General features: G+C 46.4%; 1 protein-coding gene across 11 annotated transcripts in view; it reads left to right on the top strand.

Annotated features, from left to right (window-relative positions):
• The window catches only part of TGFBR3 (transforming growth factor beta receptor 3), a 216,901-nt gene that overhangs the window by 139,850 nt on the left and 63,413 nt on the right, over window positions 1–13,638 (top strand). The gene's annotated exons all lie outside the window — the stretch shown is intronic.

The raw sequence follows: 13,638 nt of genomic DNA on the forward strand, positions 1-13,638 counted from the left end.
TCTCCTGTATTTTTAGAGTACTTTTAAAATCTCAAAGGCACCCATTGAATAAAGTAAGTCTCCACAGTCAATACAGTTAGTTAAATGAATAAAGGGGTTGGCATTGTGGCACAGCAGGTAAAGATGCTGCCTGCAACAACCAGCATCCCTTTTGGGTGCCAGTTAGAATCCCAACTGCTTTACTTTCTATCTAGCTCCCTGCTAATGTGCCTCAGAAAGCAGCCACAGGTGACCCAAGTGTTTGGGCCCTGCCACCCATGAGGGAAAAGCGGAATAAGCTCCTGGTTCCCAGCTTCCGCCTGTCCCAGCACTGGCCATTGTGGCCATTTGGGGAGTGAACCAGCTAATGGATCTCTCTCCTTCTGTGTATGTGTCTGTCTGTGTGTATTTCTTCTCTCTCTCTCTCTCTCTCTCTCTCTAAGTCTGCTTTTCAAATAAATAAATGAATCTTAAAAAAAAAGAATAAAAAGGAGAGAAGGGAATGTCCCTCTTTATAGTAGAATGTCAGTAAATAAATATCTAAAGAATGGTGGAGTTAGATAGTCATCATTTTGCAACCACCTAGTAAAAGTTGATCTGGCAGGAATCATCAACCTATAGGATGCTTAATCTATAGGATGTGGAGAGAGTCAAAGAACAACATAGTTATATATTCTCCAAGAATCTTTTCCACAGTTACTAAGAAAAAACTGTAACTATGTACAATGGTGTTACTCATTAATACCTTAACCCAGGTGATCAAAGTTAACAGCAAAGAGACATGGTATGCTTGCAAATGAGAAAGGATACAACATCACTTATGTAGACTTTTAGGCCAGAGATGTGTATGATCTGAATCATTCATGAGGAAGCAGTGGACAAGATCAAACTGAGTGGGAATGGGGCCAGTGTTGTGATGTAGCCGTTTAAGCCACTGCCATCCCATATCAGATCACTGGTTCAAGTCTCGGCTGTTCTGCTTCTGATTCAGCTCCTGCTAATGTGCTTGGGAAGGCATCAGAAGATGGTTTAAGTACTTGGACCCCTGCCAGCCACATAGGAGACCAGTATAGAGTTCCCGGCTCTTGGCTTTTGCCAGGCCAGCCCTGGCTGTTACAGCCATTTGGGGAGTGAACCAGCAGATGGATAGTCACTTCCTCTCTGTCTATCCCTCTGTCTCTGTTATTCAGCCTCTCAAATAAATAAAAGCATCTCAAGAAAAAAAAGAAAGAAAAGAAAAAGGAATCAACAGTCACGTGGATAAGTCTGACGTTGACTGGGAAAAAAACATATTGAGTGACATCGTGTAAAATGAAATAATAGACCTATGTTCTTCAAAAATGTCAATCATGTCTGAAAGATCAAAACAAATGTAATTATAAATATATAAATAAAATGCTGGGACGACTTTATTCATATATATGTATACATATACATACACACACACACACACACACACATAAAAGGTTGAGATGCCTTCCAGATTAAAGGAGACTAAGAAAGCACATGGAATTCTGAACTGGATCCTCTTGTGTAAGTGATGAGTTGCTATGAAGGACATTATAGGGATATGGGTGAAATTAGAAGTGACCCTAGAAAGTATTATGTCACTGTTAACAGTTCTTGAAGTTGACAGTTGTACAGAGGTTGAATAAATTCTTAGGAAATCTACATAATACCTTAAGTGTTATGGGGTAAAGGGTCAGATAATTCAGGAAAAGGTGATGTATAGAGAGAATAATAAAGCAACTGTGTTGATATGTTAAAAACTGGTAAATTTGTCCATTTGAATTCATTTCAAAATAAAATATTTAAAAATTCAAAAGATACATTTGTGCTGGTGCTGCGGCTCACTAGGCTAATCCTCCGCCTTGCGGCACCGGCACACCGGGTTCTAGTACTGGTCGGGGCACCGGATTCTGTCCTGGTTACCCCTCTTCCAGGCCAGCTCTCTTCTGTGGCCAGGGAGTGCAGTGGAGGATGGCCCAAGTGCTTGGGCCCTGCACCCCATGGGAGACCAGGAGAAGTACCTGGCTCCTGCCATCGGACCAGTGCGGTGCGCCGGCCGCAGCGCGCTGACCGCGGTGGCCATTGGAGGGTGAACCAACGGCAAGGGAAGACCTTTCTCTCTGTCTCTCTCTCTCTCACTGTCCTCTCTGCCTGTCAAAAAAATAAATAAATAAATAAATAAAGTTATCTGCTGATGAGATTAATGGCTGTGATCATTAAGTCCTAGGTACAGCATACCTTCATACTGTGAACTGGACCAGCCAATTCCTTAGAAGCTGGCTAGGTAGGCATAGCTATTCAGATTAGTGAAAATTTCAAGTCCAGTCCCTTGGCCACACTCTATCACATTTCAGGTACTGAGTAGCTGTGTAAGGAGAGAAGCTACCACAAGGGAGAGGTTATGAGCAAAGGCTTTGACTGTCGTGGTTTGAATCTGGACAGCCACTTTGGACAGATTAATCTCTCGAAGCCTGATTTTTTTCTCAGTTGTAATAAGGGAATAATAGTAGTTCCTCTGTAGTAGTATTATCTTGACTAAATGAGATCACTTGGAAAGTGCTTAGTACAATTCCTGGCACTGATCACTCATACACATCACCCACCAGTGCTGCTGTAAAGAACACACGGGAAGGGTGTTGAATTTACATTTGCAATTATAAAATATCTGGCTTGTCTGGCTCCAAAGTGAAAGAAATTCCTGCTTCTCCAGGCTGTGGGTCCAGGTGAAAAGTGTGGGCTGCATGAGTTGTCCCTAACACTTTCTGCATTCCCTCTATCTGCCACTCCTGGAGTTTTCAGGGAAAGTACCTTCCTCCTCGTTATTATTTATTTGCTTCAGTTTTGTTTAAGAGCTGGAAGAAGTGCTTCCTGGCCATGAGTTTAAGATACACTAACAAAAAAGGAGACAGTTTTAGGAAACAATGTAACATCAACTATTTGGAGTGGACCCCATGTAAAAACATAGTGGATCAAGTGATAACTTAAAATCACCAACCAGGAAAGCAGCATTGGGAGAAGTCAGGGATTTAAATTCCAGGCCACCTGAACTCTGCTGTCCTTGGGGAAGAGGGCTTGCTCCCGTCTGCACACATCTTCATGGGCTCGAAGTGGCAGTGGAGCATCTGGTGTTCATTCAGGTTCTCCCACGAGATGACGAGATGACGAGTGATGCAAGCTCCCTCCCAAGCTGGCAGCTCTCCCTGGGCGGGCTCTGCCCTTCCTCTCTCTGTGGCCTGAAATGAATTTCAGTGTCTGCTCATCCCCTTGACAGCACTGGCAGCAGAGGGACCAGTGAGGGATAGAAACCAGCAGTATGTTCTGTTTATCCATTTATTGTAGTTAAGAGTTGGAGTTTAGGGATAAGATAACAAGTTGTTTTACCTAAAGTGTTCATCAAACACTTCAGAAGGGCTGGAATGTTGGAAGCTGAGGCTTAGCCATGCTGCACTGTCTGCTCCAGGGTTACCCAAAGAGCTGAGGGGGTTGGGATGGGTCTTCTTACTCAGGCCACCTTGTGTGTGTCCTCATCTCTCCCCTGAAACGCTGCTGAGGGATTTGCATTACTGTCCTAAATCTGCCTCTACTGTCCAGGTAGAGTTTTGCTGTTAGTGAGTGAACTTAAACTAATGGCATCTACCTGTCTTCCAGAGTGAGCTTTTAACAGTGGACGTGTCTGTATTGTTCAAACTGTGCAAACTCAACAAGAAAAGCTTTTGTAATTAGTTAGGAGGGCCTTGTGTTACTCAGAACATCTCAGCCGCTCATGAGGGTGACTGCAAACCTAGAAACCTTGCATCAGATACTGTCTAATAGAGGGGCGTGTCTTTCTCTCTCTTCATTCCAGTCCTTCCTGAGGTTCCTCTGCATGAGGAGAGGGAGCAGGTGGTGGTGGTGGTTGGGAGGAACATGGGGCTTTGGTTTTATCTGCAGGTGCGGTCCCTTTCTTGGGGTCATTGTGGTTACCTAGGAGATGGGAATGGCAAGGGAGGGGAAGTGGGGGGGGGAGAGTGATTGTTTCAGGCTGAGTTTCTATTTTTTTTTTAAAGATTTATTTATTTATTTGAAAGTCAGAGCTACACAGAAAGAGAAGGAGAGGCAGAGAGAGGGAGAGAGGTCTTCCATCTGCTGGTTCACTCCCCAGTTGGCCGCAATGACCAGAGCTGCACTGATCTGAAGCCAGGAGCCAGGAACTTCTTCTGGGTCTCTCACATGGGTGCAGGGGCCCAAGCTTGGGCCATCCTCTGCTGCTTTCCCATGCCAAAGCAGAGAGCTGGATCAGAAGCGGAGCAGCCAGGACTTGAACCGGAGCCCATATGGGATGCTGGCACTGCAGGCAGTGGCTTTACCTCGTGTGCCACAGCGCCAGCCCTCAGGCTGAGTTTGAGGTAGTGGGCCTTTTGAGTATGAGACACACACCCAGGCAAGTTGTCACAGCTTTATCATTTTCCTTCTGCAGGCTGAGTGGGTGGCCTGGAGAATATTGAGTAGGTTAAGCTTGTCCCCTGATGCACTCCAAAATAAAAATGTTCCTCCCTTCTCAGTGTGTCACATTGGAATGACAAGTGAAAATCTGTTAGAAGGATCACGTAGGTTGGTTTTTACTTCTAGAATCATTTCCACACTGAGGGCAAGGTAGGGTCGGTCAACTGGGTGATGGATGTCTGAAACTTTCAACCTGAAAGTGCAAAAAAGTTGGAAAGAGCCACACAGTTAAATTGTCCTTAAGTCTGAGGATACATTTCTTCAGAGCAAGGACACAAATGGCTGAAAAGTACATGAAGAGATGCACAGTATCATTAATCACTAAGGAAATGCTAATGCCAAGCACAATGCGATGCCACTTCTCTCAGTAGGATGGCTGTAATACAGAAGACAGATAGTAACAGTCATAGTCAAGGAGTAGGGACTCTCATATGTTGCTTGTAAGAGTGTAAAATGGTTTTTTGGAAAACAGTTGGACAAATCTCATATCCATGAGAACTTGTCCACAAATGCCAGAAGAGGCATTGTTAAGATTACCTAAAAAGTGCCAACAGTCCAGATGCCCAGCAGCTGATCAAAGTATTTTTAGAAAGTGCAGGTGCAGACTGTTAGCCTAGCAGTTAAGACACAGTGGTGAGCTGTTCATATCCCACGTTGGAATGTCTGGGTTTGATACCTGACTCTGGCTCTTGACTCCAGCTTCTTGCTAATGAAGACCCTGGGAGGCAGCAGTGATGGCTGAAGTAGCTGTGTTCTTGCCATCCACGTGAGAGATGTGGATGGAGTCCTCGGCTCCTGGCTTTTTGTCCCGGCACAGCCTCAACCGTCATGAGCATTTGGAGAGTGAATCAGCACATGGAAGCTCTTTGTCTCTATCAGGCTACCTCCTTAAATAAATAATTTTTAAAGAATGCTCTACAAGGGGACTTCAGAAAGTTTATGCAAAAAGCATAGGATGAAAACACCATTCATGAATTTCAAAAAGGTTTTGCTGAGCTGTTTTGCATGCCAGAAATAAAGAGGGCATCTGAGATTAAGAAAGTCTCAAGACATAAGCAGCCTGTTCAGGCCTCCTTCACTCTTGGGGTTACTCTGCTGTGATTTATTTTCTCCAGCCACTTGTCATTAAAAATCAGGGAAGCAATGCAATGCATGTGAGTGAGTGTGGATGGGGGTGAGGAACAGAAGAGGGTTCTCGTCCCTGAGGCACTCTCTGAGAGTTGGCAAATAAAGACACAGGATGCCTGGTGAAAGTTAAGTGTCAGATAAACAACAGAGAATTTTTTTTTAGTATGTCCATGTAATATTTGGGACATACATATGCTAAAAAATTTCTTTTTTTTTTTCCTGAAATTCAAATTGACCTGGGTGTCCCAGATTTTATCTGGTGCCTCTACTCAGGGGTAACTCAGGTTCCTGTTTTTAGTTAAGGCCCTGGTCTGGGTGTCAGGAGGCCCACATACAAGTCTTGGCTCTGTACATCATTGTACAGAATCTCTTAACTCCTTGTCTCCGAGGTGAGGGGCTTGTGCTTCACATGATGTCTGAAGTTCCTCCCAGCCTTTAGACTCTGATTCTCTGATAATACAACTGCTAGATATTATATCCCAATTTAATTAGAAACAGAAAATGGCAATCTGAACATTGCCTCTTCAGCAAATCCAAGTAAATATCAAGGCAGGGCAGTTGAAATAAATGAGCAAAACCAAACTCTGTGCTATTGGCTTTGGATTAAAAACAAATAAAAACTTAATTCTAATGAAAAATATAAATGAATCCCAGGAACATGCTTCATATTTAAGAACCAGTTTTGCATTTCCAAGAAGGGGAGGAGGTGAAGAAGCTGGCAGTGCCTAAATCTGCTTTATTCCTTTTACTTAAACTGGAGGGAGGAAAAAAAAAAGGATCCAAATAGTTTGGGCCTCGGCCATCAAACCACAGGCAGTTCTCTGGTGTGCACTGCAGTTTGGATGGCTGACAGGGCTCGGTGAAAAACAAGTGCTATTTGTTTTCCTGTGCCTAGTATTTAACTGGAAATCAGAAGGCTAAATTTCCAATCAGTTGTTAAATAGCCCCAGATGTGAGCTCAGTGCTGCACTCAGAAGGGACGTGCACAGCCTGTACCGCAGCGCACGCGCAGTGCTTACCTTTCCTTGGAGCCAAGTAATGTGTAACTGAGGGCTGGAGGGGCCAAAAATGCCCTCAGAGAAACTCAGACATTCACGCTTGCTTGTGGAGGAGGGAACTTAAAGGAAAAAAAAAAAAAACCCTCTGTATTCTATTGTGGTGCATTTTACAAACCTGGAAATCATTTTTCTTCTTCTCTGATTTTTCCTCCTTTCTCCCTTCTTTGGCAATCCGCTCACCCCCATGTTTAAGAAAAGTCATGAAGTTAGCATTTCTGGGAGAGTGGCTATTGCATGCACTTGTTTGTTCTTCCAGCACACAGTGTTGGGTATGGGGGGCCTGCTGGGACCAGTACCAGCTGTGGACATACAGGGCACCCAGGGGGTGGGTGCTGGCCCTCAGTGGGCTCCCTGTGGTTGGGAGAGCTGGTTAGGAAATTGAGACTTGCAGGTTAGTGTAGTCACTACCATCCTTGGATCCCTGGAGATCCGAGAAAATGACAGTTCTCTTCTTCCAAATGCAATTAAGGCGGCTTCTTGGGTGAGGCTGACTCCGAGGAGCCGTGGTGTGTGGCTCAGGGCTGTGAGGATCGACAAGCTTTTGGCTCCACGAGAAGAGTCACCCCCAGCTACCGGGGGCCCATGTGCACCATTTTGGGTTTTCCAGTGAGGTCTTTCCCCAAATAAATCCTCTCTTGGAGGCAGATTAAATAACTAAACGTTTCAAGATTGGAGGTTCTTCATCTTTTTAAAAACGTCTCCTGTGGAATGACTCATTGTGTCCTGCGGGATATTCCAAGTGGTTGTGATCCCTGCATTTTTATTCCAGAGGCTGCTTATCTGTTGGTTTTGTGGCTTGTCCTTAAGAGCCTTAATTATAAAGGACTTGATCCTCTTGTGAGCTAGGGTCAGTCAACTACCATCTTTCCTAGGAATGAGTTTCTGGCCCCTTTGTGGTGAGGGAGCTCTTCCTAAATGTCACTGTGGCATTTAGAACATTCCAGAGAGTCCCATTTCAGCTGGTAAACCTGGTCCAGAACGGGGTTTAAAAGACTGCCTTCCACTTATCCCCTCTTGCTGGGTCAATGCTGGACAAAGTAGCCGGCGAGTGAGTGGCCCATAGATCTTGGGAGGTTTGCCTGGGTGTATTTTTCCTGAGCAAGACATCCTGTCCGGGAGGGTGCACACAAGCGTAGACTTTTCCTGGCTCTGGCTGGGCGTGTTGTGTCATGTCTGTGTACAGGCACAGTCCCAGCCCTGTGAGGGCTTTGCTTTCATTCAACAAATTGAGGTTAAATAAGCTCCCTCTCGCCGTGCAGGGAAGGTCGGTATTTCTTTGTGTAGGCTGCCATGACGTCCTTTCAGGCTTTATTATCTGAGGCTAATCTGGTAATCTGATGCACCTGCCCTTCCCAAGTGTTGGGCACTTGGATCAAATGTTGTATCTCGGGTGCCTTGGTTGACGTGGCGAGCAGCCTCCAGAGAGCTGTTTGGTAGGATGAGTATTTTGTTAAGGAAGCTTGCAGAGAATTTTATTTCCATGCAACAGGAGGAGGGGAACGCCGTCTCCTGGAAGCTTTGGGAGGCTGATGTGAAAGCTGGTGGCCGTGCCTCAGTCCTCTCATCAGTTGGCACAGTGATGCCCTTGGTACACACTCCCCATCTCAGAGGACAGCCGCAGCATGGCCTTGACACAGGTTGGTGTGTGTATTTGAGGGAAGCCAGTTCTTGTGCCTCAAGTGCTTGTCTCATTTAACTCTCTGGCTTGGAACTTACTTCTACAAGAAAGAAGAAGTCACTTTAGCCTTTCTTACTTCTGTGTCCGGAGTAGAATTTGTAGGTCAAGTTTTCTTTTTGCCCCTGGATCCTAACACCCTGAGTAGGCTGTGGCCTTTGTTGCAAATGTGGGCTCCCGATGCCCCTGAGCAAGGAGGTCATCGTTGCTCTGCTTCTACATGTGCCATTTGCACAAAAATGGCACAATGAGATTCTTGGGCCCAGACATGCTTGGAAGTCAGGGCCTATCTATCTGCAACCTCTGACAAAAGCCCTTAGTGGTCACTGCCCATTTGATATCCAGGCCTCCCATGGGTGACCCAGGCTGTAAGGTGATGCTCAGAGCTGCCGTTTGGAGCCAACACTGCTGCAACCCTCGAAAAAAGGGTTCTTATATCTTTTTCTAGCAATTTGACCCAGAAGGCTACAGTCTTGCCACAATGAGGAATGAATCCTGGCCTGTCCACCTTTTTTTTTTTTTTTTTTTTGACAGACAGAGTGGACAGTGAGAGAGAGAGAGAAAGGTCTTCTTTTGCCATTGGTTCACCCTCCAATGGCCGCCGCGGCCGGTGCGCTGCGGCCAGCGCACCACGCTGATCCGATGGCAGGAGCCAGGTGCTTCTCCTGGTCTCCCATGGGGTGCAGGGCCCAAGGACTTGGGCCATCCTCCACTGCACTCCCTGGCCACAGCAGAGAGCTGGCCTGGAAGAGGGGCAACCGGGACAGAATCTGGCGCCCTGACTGGGACTAGAACCCCGTGTGCCGGTGCCACTAGGCGGAGGATTAGCCTGTTGAGCTGCGGCGCCAACGCCTGTCCACCTTAAGATCTGTCAAACCACCCATATGGCCGGCCTGTTGTGAGCATAGTCAAAAAACACGTTCCGTGAGTGTTGTGTGCTAGGTACTCTTCTGAGCATGGACATGTATTTCCTTATTTAATCTTCACAACAAGCTTGAGTAAGAAATACTAGTCTGCTACTAGGGCTTGTCGTAAGTTCTTCACAGAAGCTACACCCGTCAGTTTATCCAGAGAAACAGGGCCCGTTAGGGCAGAGGAGCTGCAAGGGAAGAAGGGCGCTGGGACTCTCAGGTGTGAGCCGACGCTGGTGTGCACAGGTGGAATTCCTTCTTCACAGGAAACCTCAGCCTTGCCCTTGGAGGGCTTCAGCTGATGGAATGAGGTCCCCCCTTTCTTTAGATTTTTTTTTAATTTATTTGACAGGTAGAGTTATAGACAGAGAGAGAAAAAGGTCTTCCTTCCGTTGGTTCACTCCCCAAATGGCCGCGCTGATCTGAAGCCAGGAGCCAGGAGCTTCTTCCTGGTCTCCCATGCGGGTGCAGGTGCCCAATCACCTGGGCCATCCTCCACTGCCCTCCCCGGCCACAGCAGAGAGCTGGACTGGAAGAGGAGCAACTGATGCTAGAACCTGGCACCCATATGGGATGCCCATGCTGTAGGCAGAGGATTAACCAAGTGAGCCACGGCGCTGGCCCCTAGACCCACCCTTTCTCTGAGCCACCTGATTCGTGACTGAACTTCAGTCACATCCACAGTATATGTTCCCAGCAGCGTGTAGGTGAGTGTTTGCTTGAATCACCAGAGTGACATATGGAAGTATGTGCACCCTGGGTTTCTGCGGCTCTGAAACTCTGGCGTTGCCGTATCTGCTCCAGCCCATCCGAACATTTGAAGATCCTTGGGCCGTCTGTCGTTGTGGTTGCTTCCCCTAACTTCCCTTCCAGCCAAGCCGTGCTTTTGCTTCTGTCGCAGTCCTCCCGTTCCTCTCCTGCACGTCCTCCAGCACACAGTGCCTCGGGCTTCTGGGGAGGGGCACGGAGAAGCGCACAGCCAGTGCAAGGGGTGGGAGTGGGGGTGCAGAAACCTCCTCTTTCTCCTCCCTGCTTTGCCTCCCGCTCCCTTACAGCCTGGAACTTGCTCCCTTGTGTTCACCTGCTCAGTCCTGGTAGACAGCACGGCTCGAGGGACCCAGACCTCGGCTGCCCCGCGAGCCGGTGTCCTTGCCTCAGAAGGATGACACAGTCAGCGTCCACCTTCCCATAGTGGAAACAAGGTGGTTTCGGGAGTCCAGCTGTCGGCGGAATCCACGCTCATTCCTTGCTAAAACTACGCAATCCGACCCTTTCCCTATGGCTCAGAGCTGTGGTTTCTTCAGCTGTGAGAGGGGAGGGTTCGGGAAATGGAACATGCATGGAGCAGGTGTTTAGTACAAGCCTTTGTGAGGATTCCCTCCCAGTGTTCTATCTTAATACAGAACAAGGGCAGCTCCTGCCCACCCGGCACCGCCGATTTCTCAGTTGGGTAGCTGACTTTTCTGTGGCAGTCTGATAGAGGAGCTGGAGAGAGAGAGTGAGAGAGAGTGGGTCTGTGGTTCTGTTGTCAGTCCTGCCATCTAATAACTCTGTGCTGTGGGCAGGTCCTTCAGCCTCTTTGCGCCTCAGTTTCTTTCTAAAATAGAAGGAAGATTAGGAGCCTTGGTGAAAAACTCTAGAAAGAGAATTCTGTGAACCTATCTGGAGCTCAGGTGTTTATAAAATTCAGTTCATGCCCTTTAACCTGGCTTGCAGATTGGATGGGACTGAAAAAGAAAAAAAAAAAAGAGACTTCTTATTGAGGGGTCACCCAGAAGCATACTTGGAGGGCAGAAATGGACCAAGGAACAGAGCTTTAGATGGCAAATGCACTTTGAATTTCAGGGAAGGCTCCTCTTTTTTTTTTTTTTTTTAAGATTTATTTATTTATTTGAAAGGCAGAGTTACAGAGAGGCAGAGGGAGAGAGGGAGATATCCTCCCTCTGCTAGTTCACTCCCCCAGATGGCCGCAATGGCTGGAGCTGTGCCGATCCAAAGCCAGGAGCCAGGAGCTTCCTCTGGGTCTCCCACATGGGTACAGAGGCCCAAGGACTTGGGCTATCCACAACTGCTTTCCCAGGCCATAGCATAGAGCTGGATTGGAAGTGGAGTAGCTGGGACTCGAACCAGCACCATAGGGGGTGCCAGCACTGCAGGTGGCAGCTTCACCCGCCACACCACAGCCTCAGCCCCCAAGGGCAGTGCCTCTTAACACCACACTAACACTGGAAAATGAAGATGGCTGAATTAAGGAGTGTGGGAGATCCATTTTTTGAGGCTGGGGAGGAGCTCTGTGCACCTGAGACTCGTTTTGGAAAACCGTTTTATAAAGTGGCTTGCGTTTCATGAATTTGGTAACCTATGGCCCTGAGTTTGTTTTCTAGGAGTGGGATCCTCAGCTCCTCTTTGTGAATCTGCGTGCTCACATGGAGTGTCACTCTTGCAGTGTGTCCATGGGAGATGCGAGCATTGCTTTTACCCTGGCTCCTGTTCAAGTCTGTGCGTGTTTATATTCGGAGCTTTCTTCTTGGACATGTGTGAACATGGAAGGCGATAAGCTCACAGGGCAGCCTCAGTCCTTTAGTTCTTCCTATCTCGGGAAAAATAATTAAGAACAGGATGATCATCATGTATGTTTTGAGAAAAATCAACAGTCTAATACGTTTTAAGTCATTTTCTTGGAAGAAAGCCATCTGGTTTGGGGTATAGAACAAAAATACCCTCTAAGAATTTAAAGATGGTTGCATGGATTTGTGTTTCTTCAATGCATGACTGGCAGATATCATAATCACATGGCTCATGAATATGTAGCTTTGCAAATTATGAATGCGGGTTCATGGGCATGGAAGTTATTATTTCTTTAAAAAAACTTCTAAAAGACAACATTGAGTCATGATATATGTTAATGGAAAACATGTTTCAGGTCCCATTTCACATCACGTGGCTATGGAGGAAATAGGCAAGTCCTCCCAGGAATTGAGTAAAGAGAACGTGTTATTTTCCTCTTTCAGAATATAGGGTTCAGTCCTCATTTGGGAGGTAAATATTTCAATGCTTGTTCCAGTAGGTTTGTTTTCGCTGGATTTTGAGTGCACAGAATATATCAAAGCATAATCTCCTTAATGCTCTAAGTGGGGGCTGTTAGGAACTCTAGGCCAGTTTGCAGGCCCTACTTCAACATAAGCCTGCGTTTTAGAGAAATGCCTGTTCTCCTTTATCATCTGTCTTTCTCCCCTGTCCCTACTCTCCCCGCACAGAATCAGGCTTACCAGTTCTTGCCGTGGCAGATGTTTCTGAATTATCAGTATGTTTTTCTTTGCTTTATTTGTTTTCCTTGTTTTGCTCTATTTTCCTAGGCAGGCAGTTCCAAAAAGAGATTTGTTTGTGCAGGAGTTAGGAAAAGGGAAGGGGAATCGTGAAAGCTGGAGGTGGAGCAGGACAGAGAGGAGCTGATCCTCATTGTGCAGATGTTGAACTTGCATGAATGTCAAAGTCATGGCCATGTGTGAAGCTGGGTATGTGAGTGAGAGCATCCCCCAGGGCCCGTAACCTGAATAACAGGCACTCATCCAGCTGATAAGTTGGGCTCCACATGGACCACAGCTGAAGTGTGTGTGTGTGTGTGTGTGTGTGTGTGTGTGTGATTCCTGGAACAGATTTTCCTCTAAGGTCTCAGCAGGCTTTTCTTTATCATTGGGGAGCTAGGACTTCTATTTCACAAGGCCCAATTTCTTTATTTTCCAATGTGCAAAAAGATGACTCTATCCATGAGCTGGCTTTTCGCTCTCCCTCTTGGCTTCGTGTCCACCTTTGCAGAGGAGAAGATTCTTGTTTATTCTCCAAGCGATCTCATTCAAGCTTTCTATAGATTATTTGGAGTTTACATCACGCTCATTCCTGTGTCCTGAGCTATGTTCCTCAAGCGTGCACTGGAATCTCAGTGGCGGTAGGATTATAATGTAGTTTCCTGGACCCTACATATCCACTGCACTACCCTGGAATCTGCATTGTAACAACTTAAATGCACTGTCTGTGATGCAGTGGTCTGAGCATCACACTTTGGGAAGCACTGGACTTGAGGCACAACATGTATCAAAGCATTCGACATTGGTTTGTGTTCTGAGACCAGACCAAAAAGATGGATGGGTGGGTGGGTGGATGGGTATTATCAGTTCAGAAGTAGATTTGTTCCTCAGGGTCATTTTGGAGGAAGAGCTAGGGCAGTGCTGTGCAATAGAAATAGAATGTGAACCATATATATCATTCTAAGCCTTCTGTTACCACATTTTAAAAAGTAAAAGAAATGAAATTGATTTTAATGAGATCTTACTTAACCCACTGTACCTGAAATAATATCACTTAAATATAGGTATAACCAATTAATTAAAAAAACCTA

This window comes from Oryctolagus cuniculus, chromosome 7 (assembly GCF_964237555.1).
Source record: "Oryctolagus cuniculus chromosome 7, mOryCun1.1, whole genome shotgun sequence".
In the NCBI taxonomy this organism is placed as follows: Eukaryota; Metazoa; Chordata; class Mammalia; order Lagomorpha; family Leporidae; genus Oryctolagus; species Oryctolagus cuniculus.